The sequence below is a fragment of the Asterias amurensis genome, chromosome 5, assembly GCF_032118995.1.
Source record: "Asterias amurensis chromosome 5, ASM3211899v1".
Taxonomy (NCBI): Eukaryota; Metazoa; Echinodermata; class Asteroidea; order Forcipulatida; family Asteriidae; genus Asterias; species Asterias amurensis.
In genome coordinates, this window is record NC_092652.1 from 17,749,738 (window position 1) to 17,765,670 (window position 15,933).

Consider the following 15,933-nt stretch of genomic DNA (forward strand, 5'->3'; position numbering starts at 1 on the left):
CCCATCACGCACTAATGTAACTCTGTCCCAACCGATCAACAGAATGTAATGGGCCAATCAAATTGACTCAGGCTGAGATGGCGCTATTTTGTTGGGCATCAACCAAGCACGACCAACCTGACTACACGGTAAACAGACTACCCATGTGCAGTCCTGCACACGGGAGGTATAACATTGCCAGTTGTATAAAAGTGATCTAATGCAATATTTCTTTTTCAAAGTATCGTGTGTGTTCATCCACAAAGCAGTGTATTTTACAAATTTGTGAATGTTCATCTATGGTTGACCTCACCCAGAGCGAGTTATACGTTTTACAGCAAACGAACCTATTTGAGCTGCTGCTGACTTAATGTGTTTGAAGCGACTTAACTGTGCAAAGCTTGACTTTATTAGTCTTGTCTTCAAAACATGTTTATAATGAACTCATGGACCTCTGGATGGTAACGCTACTGGCATATATACGATTGTTTTGAAGAGACTTCTGTTTGCTCAGCACTGCTCGAAACAACTCTAGTGTATTTTCTCGGGAAGACCCTTTTTTGGCCGAATGGATATTTCCGTCTGATACCGCTGGGGTTCTTGGCTTCACAAAGGCGTTCTCTATTCTTGGATAGCAGCGACTGAGCTAACCACTTGGGTAAGTCATTCAACTGACACAAACTGACAGATTGAATCTGCCACAACATGACAAACATGTTTTGTATATACCCTAAAAATCAAATTAAAGTGCTCTGGACACTATTGGTAATTTTACTAAAAAACAATTTGCTTACATACAAGCTTACTTGGACACGAGTAATGTAGAAAAACCTCTGAGGTAACATAGTTTTCGAGAAGAGGGAATTTCTCACTCAAATAATCAAATACTTCAGGCCCGAAGCCTCTTATTAAGCATCTGAAAGAACACAAAATTGTGCAACAAGGGTGTTGTTCTGTCATTAGTCTCTTGCAATTCGATGGTTTTCACAGATCTGTTGTTTTATGCATGTTGGCATACACCAAGTGGGAAGACTGTTATGTGACAATTATTACCAAAGTGTCCAGTGCCGTTAAGTAAAGGAACACGTTGCGTTGGATCGGTCGAGTTGGTCTTTGAAAAGCGTTTGTTATGATATGCATATGGGTAGAAAGATGCTGTAAAAGTAGAATACAATGATCCACACAAACATGCCTCGAAATTGCACGGTTTTCCTTTTACCTCATCGGCTAACACGGTCGGCCATTTATGGGAGTCAAATTTTTGACTCCCATAAATGGCCGACCGTGTTAGTTCGCACAGTAAAAGGAAAACCACGCAATTTCGAGGCAAAGTTGTGTGGATCATTGTATTCTACTTTTAAATTATTTTTCCAACCATATGCATTTTATAACAAACGGTTACAAACGCTTTTTTTAGACCAACTCGTCCGATCCAAGGCAACGTGTTCCTTTAAGTAAAACCACAACGAAATCGTGTGAGTTTAACACAACCAGAGCATTGACTATGATCGTTTTTTTATTTGAGAGAGAAACTTATGATCTACGTCTAGACATCAATTTAGAGAATATTTGTTTTATAGACATTAATGTTGAACATTAACTTGCTCATATTATGGTTTGTTCGTAAATGTCTATCTTTGCTCTTTGAGTATGGACAATGTACATTCATTAGAGGTTTGTACTGCGAATGTGAGTTCTAATTGTAATATCCAATATCGGAAAAAGTGGACATTCACTGTACAAACCCCTGCAAATCCGCACTGTCGAAATAGCAAAAAAAGACATTCACTGTACAAACATATGTGAATGTTCAATGTCCAATATTGAAAAAAATATAAGCAGAAATTCACCGTGCAAACCAACGTGAATGTCCAACTAACTTTATACTGTCATTATTTAGACCTCTTTAAATAATACCAAATAGAACACAAACTTGCAGGTTTAAAAAAAAAAAAAAAAAAAATCGTGGCCCCCATAGCAAAAAGTTGAAAACTTACTTTTGTGCTTAAATGTTCGTTTAAAAGGAACTCTATGTAAGCCTTGCTTTTGCATCTCTCCTACACCAGAAGTGTCCTTTTAAAGACAGACATGGTGCATTGTAAACGATCACCAATATTCATTAAAGTTTAAATTGAAGTTTAAGTGCGAACGTCACTCAGTTTTGCGTGTAATAGAACAAACAAGTTAAGCTCAATTCTCCCCCGGGCTAAACGTTGAGTACCTTCACATGTCTGAAAAATTACCCAAATCAAGTAAGGACTTAGTAGTAGTTATGCCAATACATTTTTTTGACATTTATTTAATAATGTCAGTTGGCAAAAATAAAATGTTGCCATGGCGACATTTAGCAATAATTGGATCATGGTTTCTCAAGATTTCTCCTACCTCTTTAGACAGTTGTTATAGTCACTTGTGACGTTCCATTTTTTGTCCAATCTAGTGTTAAAACCTTTACCCGTGCCGCGGGGAAAAATATGGTACGATGGTAAAGTAATTTTCACAAGCAATTGGAATCTAGACATCAATTAGTATGGGGGAGTTTGGCTTGTCAGTCAACATGAGTTTTGAACAACATGCATCACCCGCAACGCTATCATAATACATGGATTAAAGAACGTCAAGGTATGGTTATGAAGGACGACGCACAATATTGCGGGGGAAAAACCGTTATCAGGATATTTGTTTTTGGTATGAGAGAAAATGTACGTCGGCGCCTACCACGCACGAAGGTGGAGCAATTAGAATACCAACAATTGAAAATAAAATAAAATAATAAAAACAATTGCCCAATTCAAGCCAGATGGTTAAGTTGTGCGTTTTTTGTTATTATAATTTTTTAACTTTTTTTTATTGAGCAAATATGCTGACACTTTTGGTGGACTTCAAAACGGCTGCTTCAGGCATGCTTATACATTCTTTGCATCAACGTAAGGTATATTATTTGGTTGTGTTACAAAACGTGTTTGACTAATAGTATCACAGTACTCAAGACAGGATTCAAGGGTGGGTTCTGGCAAAATTAGTTGTTTGCAGAACGCTATTAATGGGTATATTATGTGCTTTAATAATTGCATAAAGACAAAGTACAGCAAAATAGGAAGATGGTGTAGAACTGTTCCTGGTAGAATCGCGTAATTTCTTTGATTCGAGATAATCATAGGGCATATTTGTTTTGGTTTTACCCCACTCCGAAGTGTGTTAGCAGGCATACTAGTCGGGTGGGATTCGAACCCACGACATTTGCAATGCCAGAGCAGTGTCTGACCAACTAGACCATCGAGAGTACCCGGTAGCTAGTGGGAGCTCTAATCCTTTACATAAGGCATGATGGCAAATTTGTCGTGACCCTTAAGGTGGTATCCTTTTCTTTTTAGAATACGCAAATACCCAATTCCTCGAGAAAAAAAAATTGAGGTAATTCCTGACCCTTTATTTCAACAGAGGATAAAACCTGATAAAACTGTTTGCGAAAAATGTTTGAAAAAACTTAAACAATTCATAACTGGGGAAAAGAGTTGAAAATAGTATTAAGTTAAAGGCCCAATTCCAGCAACTTTGTCAAATTTGAGGGTTGAATTTGTTTACGAAAGTCGACAAAGATAAACACTAACGCTCAATTCTTCGAATATTGGGAGGCATCTCTTCTGATTTCCAATGGTGGTTTAAACCTGATGTAAATATTTCTAAAAAAGAGCTTTAAAAGTACCTTTGAAAATCCATTACTTTGCATCAAATTCATCAAATATCCCTTGAAGTATTGGCCCAGCATAGCGTTAAGCTGTCCACCAAGTGGTAATAGAAAATCCCTAGGCTGCCATATCAAAACCCGCAGAGAATTCCTACTTGTAATTGCACGCTAAGTTTCCAGAGTTCGTGAGTTACAGCAATTACGCCCCGTCCTGACCCGATGGTTTTCAAGTTATCCAAACTCGCTATTATAATTATCCATTACTTTACATTAAATAAAAGTAATACTAATAATAATAAATACGAGGCGCCAAAATCCACCCAATAACGGTGATCAAGGCGCACGAGAGTGAATCCTCACACAGTAAAGAAAGAGAGAAAAAAACAGACAAAGAACAATTGTAGATATAAAAGCCGTACCAAACAAGTTTCATCAGAGATGTTAATTTTGCATCAGGGATAACGAATATTAATTTTGGTTTTACCCATACACCGATGTGTGTTAGCACTGTATACTCAGTACTTTCCCCGAGTCCTGTAAAACGAGCTCTTGCAAGGGTCGTGGGTTCGAATCCCACCCGAGTAACATGCCTGTGATATTTGTTCACATGACTCGGGGGAAAGTACTACAGTGCCAACACACATCGGTGTATGGGTAAAAACCAAAATTAACAAACATGTACAGGTTATAGTTAAAGTTTCAAAATCCTCCAAAACGGCCTAGCTTGTATCTTGTACATTATTTGTTCAACATTACAAGCTAACTGATATTATCTTATGCGATATAGTCTCCAGTTAAAACACTGACACCTAATTTATCATCACCGTTTTCTGCAATTTTTTCATCGGTTTTATTATATTTGTTCACGGGGCGTGTTACATATTGGCGAAATAACCATTCAAGTATATCTTTCATTTCCTGTGAAGCACTTAGTATTACTAATCCCATTGTCACTTCTCTTTGTGCGGTGCTAACAAATAACACTGGTCCATTAGGCAAAAAAGGCTTCAAATTTTTCACTTTTATCGCACTAATTTGTTGTTCTACTGAATGAATAGACACACTTGAGGTGCGCACCATTCGTGGGTAAGAATGGCGCGTTCACCGAGGGCATTATGCGACGTAACCCACGCCTTGGACGTCATGCTATTGTTAAAATCGCTCCATTATTTTGCACGAATGGCGCGTTATTGTTTAATTTTTTAGTCAATTGTTTGTATGTTTTACGTAAGCTCATTTTCACTCCAGTGAACACTACCGGTGGTGCGTGAACATGGTACATGGAAGAAGACCAACATTTAGGAAATACGTTCGTTCCTTCGACAGTACGTGTATCATGGATCGGGAGCGAAAGTGGTAAATTTAGTCAAGTGATAGAAAGTGACTATGAAATGGATGATATAAAGCCGACTTGCTCAGTCTACAAAAAACCCAAAAGGTGAAGATAAAAGAAGTGACCTACGGCGTACAAGCCTGTAGTTTAAGATGTTTTGACATGTTTTTGATGGTATTAGTAAGAGAAGTATCTTTGCAAACTTAATTTTGAGGGAGTTTACTCACTTACCATGTTTGTGTAAGATAAAAAAGAAAAAAAAATAAAACAAAAAATAAAAGTTTATAGGCTGCTCTGCATATATACCAATGTAGTGGCATTTTAAATTGATTTGTATTAATAACTAATACAAAAACAAAAATCAAGTTAGTTTTTTTTAATTAAAATAAGCAAGATGAAGTAACACGCGATGTTCGCCAGGTGAAATGAACAGCTGAGAAAACATTTTCACGTGTTCGTGGTGAAAGATTAACAGAAACATTCAGAAGCTGAAACCTTACCTGCGGGTAGTTGAATATGATATTCTTTCATAATCGCATTTTTTTTTATTAGGTTTTTGGTTATTTTGTGTATCCGTTCATATTCTCAGAAGGCATTGCCTTTAAAGAAATGAAACAAGTTGAGTAGGATTAAAACGTATTATAAGGACATGGAAGTACGCACACAGCTTTAGGGCTGGACCCTATACGTAGTGGATCTTTTGTACAGCTTACAATCCATTGTCTAAAAAACACCTTGCAAAGTTGTGACATTTTCGTCCTCACTTATCGCGCCTTCGGGTTTCTCCTAATTTCAAAAATATTTTTTTGTACGTTGTATTTAATTTTACCTGGAAATGTTTTGTTCTGTTATTTATCCCACCCCCAGGCTTATCTTCATTTTGACGGACAAAATTGTGATAATTAAGTATACATGTTAAATATATATATACAATTGACTCCTGAAGACAAGCAGAGAATACCGTTCGAAACGCTGGGATAACAGTCTCTTTACAGAGCCAGCACTCATCAAAAACATAGATTTACACTTTCAGAGTTGTACCCGAAAATTTACTTTATAGTTACCATTACTTCTTACAGTTTGACTTTGTTCCAAATCTGAATGCTCAATGTTGAAGTTCAGATCAGAACAGACAACGTATCGTTTTAAATTATGGTCAAGTCGGAGAAAAAAAGCAAAAAAAAACAAAAAAAAAAACACACAAACGAGATCGTGCTTTCTCGGTCATAGCTGATATACTTTGGAACAAGCTACCCAATCACATCCATGCGGCACTTCCATTGGACACTTTTCAATCATTACTTAAACTCAATCTGTTTTGACATTCTCGTCTGGTTATAGCGCTAAGAAACATACATAGGCGCTCTTTAAAGGATGTGGGTACTTTTTCAAAATGTCCATAGATTTACATTAAACTTACAGGGTTTGAAGATAATGATAGTGGAAAGCTTCCCTTCAAATACTACTTACATGAGAAATGAGTAAAACAATGTCATGAAGATACGTTTGCAAATGCTTAAAATAATTTTGGTCTCATGAGACCAAAATTATTTTCATGACATTGTTTTACTCATGTACCAACAATTACATCACCTCAGCACGTAATAACTTTAGGGAAGCTTTCTGCTATCATTATCTTCAAACTGTGTAAGTTAAGTGTAAATCTCTGGACAGTGTTTTTTTTTTGTCCTACCAAAAGTACATACACATGATGTAACTAGTATGAGTTTTAACCATAGAACTCGAAACTGTCAAGTAAACTTGGTCGTTGTTTTAATTCAAACTTTAAAACCTCATTTCGATGCAGTTTTTTACCTGTTGGTTTGAGGGGTGGACTAAAATATTTGACGGGAAAAAAAGATGAAAAAAAAATAAATTCTCCCTAATTGGATTCAGCACTGTTATCAATCAATACATTATATATACAAAAGATCCACGAATGTGATACGAAATGATTCCATATTCTATTGTAGCCTTCATAATGTGGTTTTCCGTTTGAAGCGGAGACACCGAGACAGCCTAGGGACTAGACAGCCTGTCAGTCCACAGTAGCACGCAATATCACAGATAAAGTTTCTCCCATCAACTGCTGCTCCCCAAACATTGGAAAATGTTTCCAGTTTATTTAAAAAAAAAAGGTCCCTATAAAGGAGTACATTGGCCGGTTATTAAATCACATGGAATTACAGATACAGGTTCCAAAGTTTCTTGGATATTACAGATACAGGTTCCAAAGTTTCTTGGATTATCAAACAAAGTGTAGACTTTTGATCGCTGTGTGGAACATTAAGACGCCTGCTCACTTTCACCCTCTTTCTTTGTGTGTGTACACATTTGCCCTGAGTTTGAATGAAATAAGATTCAAGACTTTGCGTGGTATATGTCTGAGTTTAGAGTGGAAGATTTGCGGTCACACCGTGTACATTAGACTTTTGAGGAGTAGCGTGGGTGCTGAGACAGCCGCTGGGATTTTTTTTTGGGGTTTAAATAATATTAACTTATGACAAAGTTTGCAATAACGACATCAGAAAACCTTAAATTATTTTAAGTTGTTAAAGGCAGTGGACACTATTGGTAATTGTCAAAATCTAGCCTTCAAAGACCAGTGTATCTCAACATATGCATAAAATAACTAACTTGTGAAAATTTGAGCTCAATCCGTCATTACAGTTGCGAGATAATAATGAACAAAGAAGAAAATACCCTTGTCACACGAAGTTGTGTGAGTTTAGATGGTTGATTTCGAGACCTTAAGTTCTAAATCTCAGGTTTCGAATTTAAATTCGTGGAAAATTACTTCTTTCTCGAAAACTATGGCACGACGGTTTCTCACAATGTTTTATACCATCAACCTCTCCCACTTACTCGTATACCAAGAAAGGTTTTATGCTAATGTTTTGAGTAATTACCAATAGTGTCCACTGCCTTTAAACATTTCTCTCAATTATACTTCGGCATTGACATTTGCCAGAAATATGTTTTTCATGTACACGCTTTACAAGAAAGCGGGTTAGAACTAACTCGGATTCCGGGTCAAATGGCGGTTTGATCGGATTATGTGTCAGTTTTCACTGTTTAAAATCCGTTTGGACCAGATTCCGGGTCGTACTGACCCAGAATGGGTCAGGCCTCCCTGATATAGACAACTGCCAGGAGTATGCTTTTTATGTACACTTTTAGAATACCAGGTTCAGAATTGGCCCGGATTCCGGGTCCATTGTGACCTGATCCATTTCTAGTTTAAGCCGACCCGGAACATGTTATACAAAATGAAGTGTGAATTGGATTACGTGACAGTTTGACACGGTTCAGGGTCAGTTTAAAATTGATTCTGAGTCAAAGTAACCCAAAATAGATCAGACCCGGAATCGAGTCAATTCTTAACTGTGAGTTTCCAGAGTGAAAACGCAAGACAAGTTACTTGCTAACGTGTGACAGGAATAGACTATATAGATGACTGGAGCGAGTCAGCCTTTCATAAGACAAACACCAAGTATTATAGAAAAATAAAAATGAAGACAACGATGAGCTTGTTCTGCCTGAAATTTCTTAAATTTTGCAGTAAAACTATAATCTTTCCAGATTCGGAAATTGCACTTTTTTAATGACCCTCGCGTATAGGACTGGTCTCTATAGCGTGCCACTTGATACGCTTACATTAAAGGAGATATACCACGGCTGGTAAATAACTCTTATGCGTAATCCACTAGGGTACTCTTTACCCTATATCCTTAATGTATAAAAAGAAAGTACAGTGCACAATTACGGCCATGTGTGACAGTCGTTCTGTCCCCATCACATGGGACCACACCCTGTACTTTAAACAACAAAATCTTCCTGAAACATGTTGTCATCAACGTAACATGAACTCTCATTATTTAACGGTATCAAACATTGTTTTCCCCTTGCAGGATCATGAACTCATTTTCTTTCCCTAACAAAACAAAAAATAGCTCATTAGCCAATCTGTCAATTTTTAATCAGATGAGGTGACCCCATTTGAAAGCAACCATCGGAAACACGAGATATGCTTCACGAATTTTGCGGATTATTATAATAATAATAATTTAAAATCATAAATTACAGTTATACAAATTATAAAGGGAAAATAGTTGCAGATCGACTCTGCCCCAAGGCGAAGGATATAAACAATTGAATTAAAGGAACACGTTGCCTTGGATCGGACGAGTTGGTCAAAACAAAAGCGTTTGTAACCGTTTTTTATAAAATGCATATGGTTGGAAAGATGTTTTAAAAGTAGAATACAATGATCCACACAAGTTTGCCTCGAAATTGCGTGGTTTTCCTTCTACTGTGCGAACTAACATGGTCGGCCATTTATGGGAGTCAAAATGTTGACCCCCATAAATGGCCGACGTGTTAGTCGACAAGGTAAAAGGAAAACCACGCAATTTCGAGGCATGTTTGTGTGGATCATTGTATTCTACTTTTACAACATCTTTCTACCCATGTGCATTTTATAAAAAACGGTTACAAACGCTTTTCAAAGACCAACTCGACCGATCCAAGGCAACGTGTTCCTTTAAGCTAAATTAAAATGCATCAATAATTTATATAAAGTATAAATATTACAAACATAACGTCTAAAACCAGCCATCAGTGAGCTTAAAAATGCACGAGCTAAGTCAGTTAAAAACAAATGTTATGATTACGGAGGTCTAAATCGAACAAAAGCATTATTGGAATTGTTTTGGTCTTGAAATGCTGTTTTCTGCTCGTCGGCAAATTAATCCAGATGGCAGAATTACTCTGGAGGATTGGTATATAGAGTATGAGCTTTTCTAATCAGACTGATTGCAATTAGTCGTTTTCCCTCAGATATAACTTCTACAAAACATGCACTTCGTTATTATAGGCCTGTCTTTTGACTATTCAGAAAGAAGATAAACTTGAACCCATGGGAGACTCGGCTATTCGAGATAAGTTAATCATGTCTTTGTTTGGTGTTTCTTTGTCCTTTTAATTTCTATGGCAGATTCGATCTGTTTATTAAAAATCGAGTATAAATATAGTTCTGACTTAAAGGGAAATCGGGTTGTATTTTTTTTTCCACACGGTGATAGCTAACGACAGAAGACAATCAAAGACGAGTAAAACACAAACCTGTGAACTGCTCAATGGAAACGATCTTACATCCAAATCATTATGAGAGGTATTTATTCGCCATCTGGCCAAAGGTTTCCGTCATTTCTGAAAAATTGATTGCGCGTTATGTCCTCTCTCGTTGGCGAAGACTTGTTCAAGTTTCAACTACGAAACGTGCACACATCAGCCTATAAATGCAACTATAATTGGTTTTACCTGTACACTAATGGGCGTATAAGCAAATTATACTTACTTTCCTAAATTACATAAAAATATCACGGGCATTTTACTTGGGTGGGATTCGAACCCACAACCTTTGCCTTTCTAGAGGAGATGTCTAACCAACTCGAATATAAATATAAGCTTACTAAAAGAAGCAACAAAACAAAGACTAGGCTTTTGAGAGCAAATAAATAAACAACTATACTGATAATGTTAACAAACTAAAGTTAGGTTAAAACCCGCGCCCATGAAAGAGGGGAAAATTCGGAACGTAGACGTAGACGTCACCATAGGGACTATCAAAATGGACTACGACTAATATGTGGTAAAATATAAACAATAACAATCACATACAAATAGTAATATGTTGTATTAATATCAGACCAATTTTATATAGGAACTTTTTAAATTTGGTAATACACAAAGTTGATGGGCCATTAGTTTTTTTATTTGTTAATTCACACTTAAAACAAAATTTCAATACACAGGACCTTTAAAGGAGTATTTTAGATGGGAAATTGGTCATGCGCCTAATGTCATTAGTATATTTTTTTGTCCCGAACGACAAACACAGATTGAGTAAATTAGTAAATGGTTTCTTTGTTGCTCTTACTCGTCGTTACGAGTCCGGGAGTTTTCTTGTTATACTCTAATTTCCTACTGAGTGGATAAATGTTGTTTGTTTCTATATTCTCAGAACCGGGCTATATACCAATCCCATAGGTAGCATTACAAAATACCAACAATAGATCTTTCAAGAGATTCGAATGATTTTAAATGGAGCGTGTAATTTTGCGAATTTGTAAGGGTTGCTTATTTTGTGTGCCTTCTCCGTGACACATCTATTGACTGCCAAAAGTACATGAACTGTCTTTGGCTACGGATGGTGGTTTTTGTAGTGTGCAGCGCATGTTAGCCTGCGTGTGGCTATCGATATGGCTTCATGAATGTTGTTAACGAATTATGAAGTGGGTTGGACCAGAGATATGTAATGAGAAAGTTGTGACAACTTATTACCAGCCATTTTCGGTCAAATCAAAATGCCCATGTGCGCATTTAGGGTGCCAGACTAGATTACAGATTGGGTTGTTCTCACCTTCGTTCCCAGGGGTGATCGATCTCCCCCACCCCCCCCCCCCCCCTCACACTATGCCTTGCTATTCGAGAGGTATCTAGAGGTATTAATTGTTCTTCAAAAGACACCCTGACGCATGTTGTACTTGTATACTAAAATGTGCATCTGTGGTTTTAATCTTACACACTTTTGTAACATAGCCTTTGTACCACGAATGGAATGACAAATAAATTACCATGTGATGTGCGATCGAATATCTGGATACCGGCTACATGAATGCTGAACTGTTATTTATAATGTTGGCTGTACATCACCTGTCTGTTGAATTACTTATTCATTCGTAAATTGAAGCGAATGTAGTTGATATCATGTGCGGTAAACAACATTGCAGTCAACCTCCTAAAGCAATGTTTGACAGTAGTGACAATTAATTCGTACTATAAACATGTAAAGGCAGACATGGACTATAACCAGCTCCTCAAAGCATTAACATGGTTTCTTGGTATATTGATACCGGTTATTATGAATGCTGCTCCTCAAAGCATTAACATGGTTTCCTGGTATATTGATACCGGTTATTATGAATGCTGAACTGTTATCTATAATGTTGGCTGTACATAACCTGTCTGTTGAATTACTTATTCATTCGTAGTTGATGTCATGTGCGGTAAACAACATTGCAGCCAACCTCCTAGTTTTATATTCAAAAATATGTACGTTTTATCCACCAAAGCACCAAAGTGCCCACGTGGTTGAGAGTAATGTTTGACAGTAGTGACAACGTACTATAAACATGTAAAGGCAGACATGGACTATAACAAGCTCCTCAAAGCATTAACATGGTTTCCTGGTATATTGATACCGGTTATTATGAATGTTGAACTGCTATTTACAATGTTGGGTTTACCACTCTGTGGAATTACTCATTCAATCGTAGCTTGAAGTGAACGTTGTTGATTTAATTATTGCAGCCACAAGTAGTTTTTTTTTTAAACAGGGTGTGTTACGGCGGTTAGTATACACATAATGAATGTTTATGAGTGCAATGGTGCGAATGTTCATGAGTTGAAAGATGGAATGTTCTATTCAACGAGGCGGAGCCGAGTTGAATGGAACATTCCAGCTTTCAACGAATGAACATATTCGCACCATTGCACGAATGAAAAACATTCATTATTTGTTTTATATAATATCCAAGTAGATCTTTGTCATTTTGATTGAAAGATACAACTTTCAAAACAAACAATTTCAACTGTGTAGAAGCCGAATGCTAGTAATTTTACTATGCCTTCTTGCAGAACACCTGCTGCGTTACCAAAGCCACGCGAACGCAGTGATGTTTTTACTCAGCTTTTTCGTTTCATCCGAAAAGTACCATTGCACGCTGCCAGCGTGCAATGGTAACTTTTCGGATGGAACGAAAAAGCACGGTGAGTGACTCAGCGTGCAATGGTACTTTTATTTGCTATCACGTAACATACAATCCTCCAATCAAATGGCAAGGATCTGCTTGGGTGTTATATAATGAGCAATGTTTGATAAACAATGAAAACGGCCTATACAATTCAAGTATATCATGACGGAGAGCACATAACCAGCTCCTCATAACATTATCATGTTTTACTGGACATCTTGATACCGGCTATTATGAATGTTGAACTGTTGTTTACAATAATGGCTGTACATAGTCTGTGGAATTACTTATTCATTCATAGGATGAAGCCAACGTCATGTTCAGTCAAAACAAAAAAGTGCAACTATACAGGCTTATTAGTTTTGTTTTCTAAAATCAGGGTACGTTTTTACGATTTGACAGCACAATAGAACAACATGGGTATACAATTAGTGATACAGGCCAATGTAGATACAGTCAAAGTTTGATGGAGAGTAAGCCTACCTGGTTATCTTCTATCAAACATCACCATGCTTTTCTGATATAATGGTGTATCCATAAGCATTGGCAATAACGAGGAAAGCACTTCTCCAATCGACCTCAGGAATATCAACCTTTCATTTCTGAAAGTGCATGAACTAGTCACATTTTATGTTTCCTGGTTTACTTTAACCTACACATACTGGTCCCCTTGTGGTGCACCCCAACACCACTCCCCAGTCGATCCCCCAGACTTAAAAAGGTAACATGAACTTTGGTAAAATGTTGAGTTTTGACTCCACTTTGGTCTTTATTCGGATTTGATCTCGATCACTGGGGATATTATTTCTCTGGCTTTTAAAGGAACACGTTCCTTGGATCGGGCGAGTTAGACCATAAAAAGGATTTGGAACTGTTTGAAATGAAATGCATGTCCTATACAATGCTCTTATACTACTGTGGAGACAATGACTCACTTCCTGCTTGACAATTCAACATTGAAGTTCAATACAAAGCCCCTCCTCCCACTACTCTACATGCAGCTAGTCGTAGTAGTAAAAAAACACAGCCAGAACACCAAGTCAACCTCCAACCTTTCTCTATGCTCCAACTCACTCCACCATCGTATATTAAAAAGTAGAATATAATGATCCACAAAACATCTTTCTAACCATTATACATTTCATAACAAACGGTTTCAAACGCTTTTTTTAGGGACCAACTCGACCGATTTAAGGCACTGTGATCATTTAAATGGAAAACAAAGGTCTACGTGACCTTTACGTTATAATTAACTCTACATGTTTTTTTATGAAGGGATCTGAATCTAATTTAAATGTTGATTGATTTTTCATGGAAGGAACAAAACGGAGCATATCAATTATAATAAAGGCAGGCTACACTTTTGGTATTATCAGTTACCATTCGAGTGTAAAACATTTTGAGAAACGACTCCCTCTAAATTAGCAGTTTTTGACTAAGAGATAATCTCTCATTAAAATAATTGAATTGAATCTGAACAAATTGCCGGCCTGGAGCCTTTCTCGGGCATCTAAAAGCACATAAATATGTGCAACAGTATTGTTTTTCCCCCAATATTTTCTTGCAACTTCGATGACCAATTGAGACCAAATGTTAACTGGTTTGTTAATGTATGCATGTGTTTTGATACACCAAATGAGAATACTGTCTTTGACAACAACCAAAGGTGTACAGTGGCTTTAAGAAACACAAAACTAGGGTTGGTTCTTTAGTCTACAAGTATTGAGGAATGTTTTGGATTGAAGCTTCATCTCTACTTTATCCGATGAGAATATATCAGTAGTTTAAATTTACTTAGGCTTCATCAATGCTGCTTAACAGAGTTCGAATATTCATCAATTATACCACCAAAAGCCATGCACGCTTTACGATATTCATTCGTGCAGTAATCAGTATAAAATAAGCAAAATCAAGCTATGCATATTATTTACAAGTAATTCCACGTACAAGTGATAATACAACCTAAGTCAAGAGAGAATTATATCATCATTTGAATGTCAAACAGAATCGCCCTAGGGTGACAGTAGAAAGTTACACAAATTAGATACAGTACGGTCTTAACGGAAACTCTCACGCACAGTCAAATACACACTTACCATATAGACTAGCTATTAGCTAATCAATATGATAATTTTGTATTGGTATTGTGATATGTTATACTGTAGGTTAACTACTGACATATTCTTCATCATTTATGGGTTCGTTCGTTTAGCTTCCCTGGGTCGACCCCGGTGTGTGGCGGGGTTTTTTTCAGGACGAACGTGGGTAATTATCTGCACACGTTCGTCCTAGAGAAAAAAAAAACACGCACCGGGGTCGACCCGGGGAAGCTAAACGAACGCAAAAAGGTTTCAAGGTAATCGGTATTTAAAGAGGTATAGTTCTACTATATTGTTATTGCTCATTGAGGTAATTTTCATTTTTCATAAAACTGCTAAATACTGCTTAAAATAAAGTCTGCTCAGTAGAAATGAGCAGGATACCAGTCACAAAATGTACTTCTGCAAGAGAGTTTGGCTTGTAACTTAATTTTTTTTTGCTTATAGCTTTACTTGTTGTGCGTATTGACAGTGTATACTTTAATTTGCTAATTAAAACTCAACAAGTTAATGACATTAGTTTTGTTTTTTACCCATACACCGATATGTGTTGGCACTGTATTTTCTTTCGTTATTTTCGTGCAGCTTCGATTTACAATTTAAGCAGGTTCGTTATGTTATAAATATGTATAAGTGGGAATACTGGTCTTTGACGATTACCAAATGTGTCAAGTGCTATATGAAAGTTGGCCCTGGAATTTCGCCGGGGTGTTAGTTTTATCCTTCGCTGTTCCCAGGTTCTCAAAAGTGCATTATGCTATTGTGATTGGATATAAAGAGCCGTAAAACATTATGGGACCGGGCCGTAAAGTCTATTTACGTGTATAAATACTTCATTGTCCATAAAATAACTGGATAGAACAAGATTTTATTTCAATTTGATGGAATGATGCTGGTAGTACAGCGTTCTAAAGTCACAATTTTTTTTTTTTTACGAGGAAACAATTGCTTCGGTTATTGTAGTAATGCTGGTAGGTTGTTTGTAAATGATTAAAATAAGAACACCTTGTTATTTTT

At 36.9% G+C, this 15,933-nt stretch overlaps 1 protein-coding gene across 1 annotated transcript in view; it reads left to right on the forward strand.

The window, feature by feature from the left end:
* The first annotated feature begins 237 nt into the window (after window positions 1–237).
* The window catches only part of LOC139937664 (bombesin receptor subtype-3-like), a 39,018-nt gene continuing 23,322 nt past the window's right edge, over window positions 238–15,933 (forward strand). The window contains exon 1 of the mRNA XM_071932913.1: window positions 238–637. The gene's annotated coding sequence lies outside the window, so the exon portion shown is untranslated. The remainder of the gene's footprint in view (window positions 638–15,933) is intronic.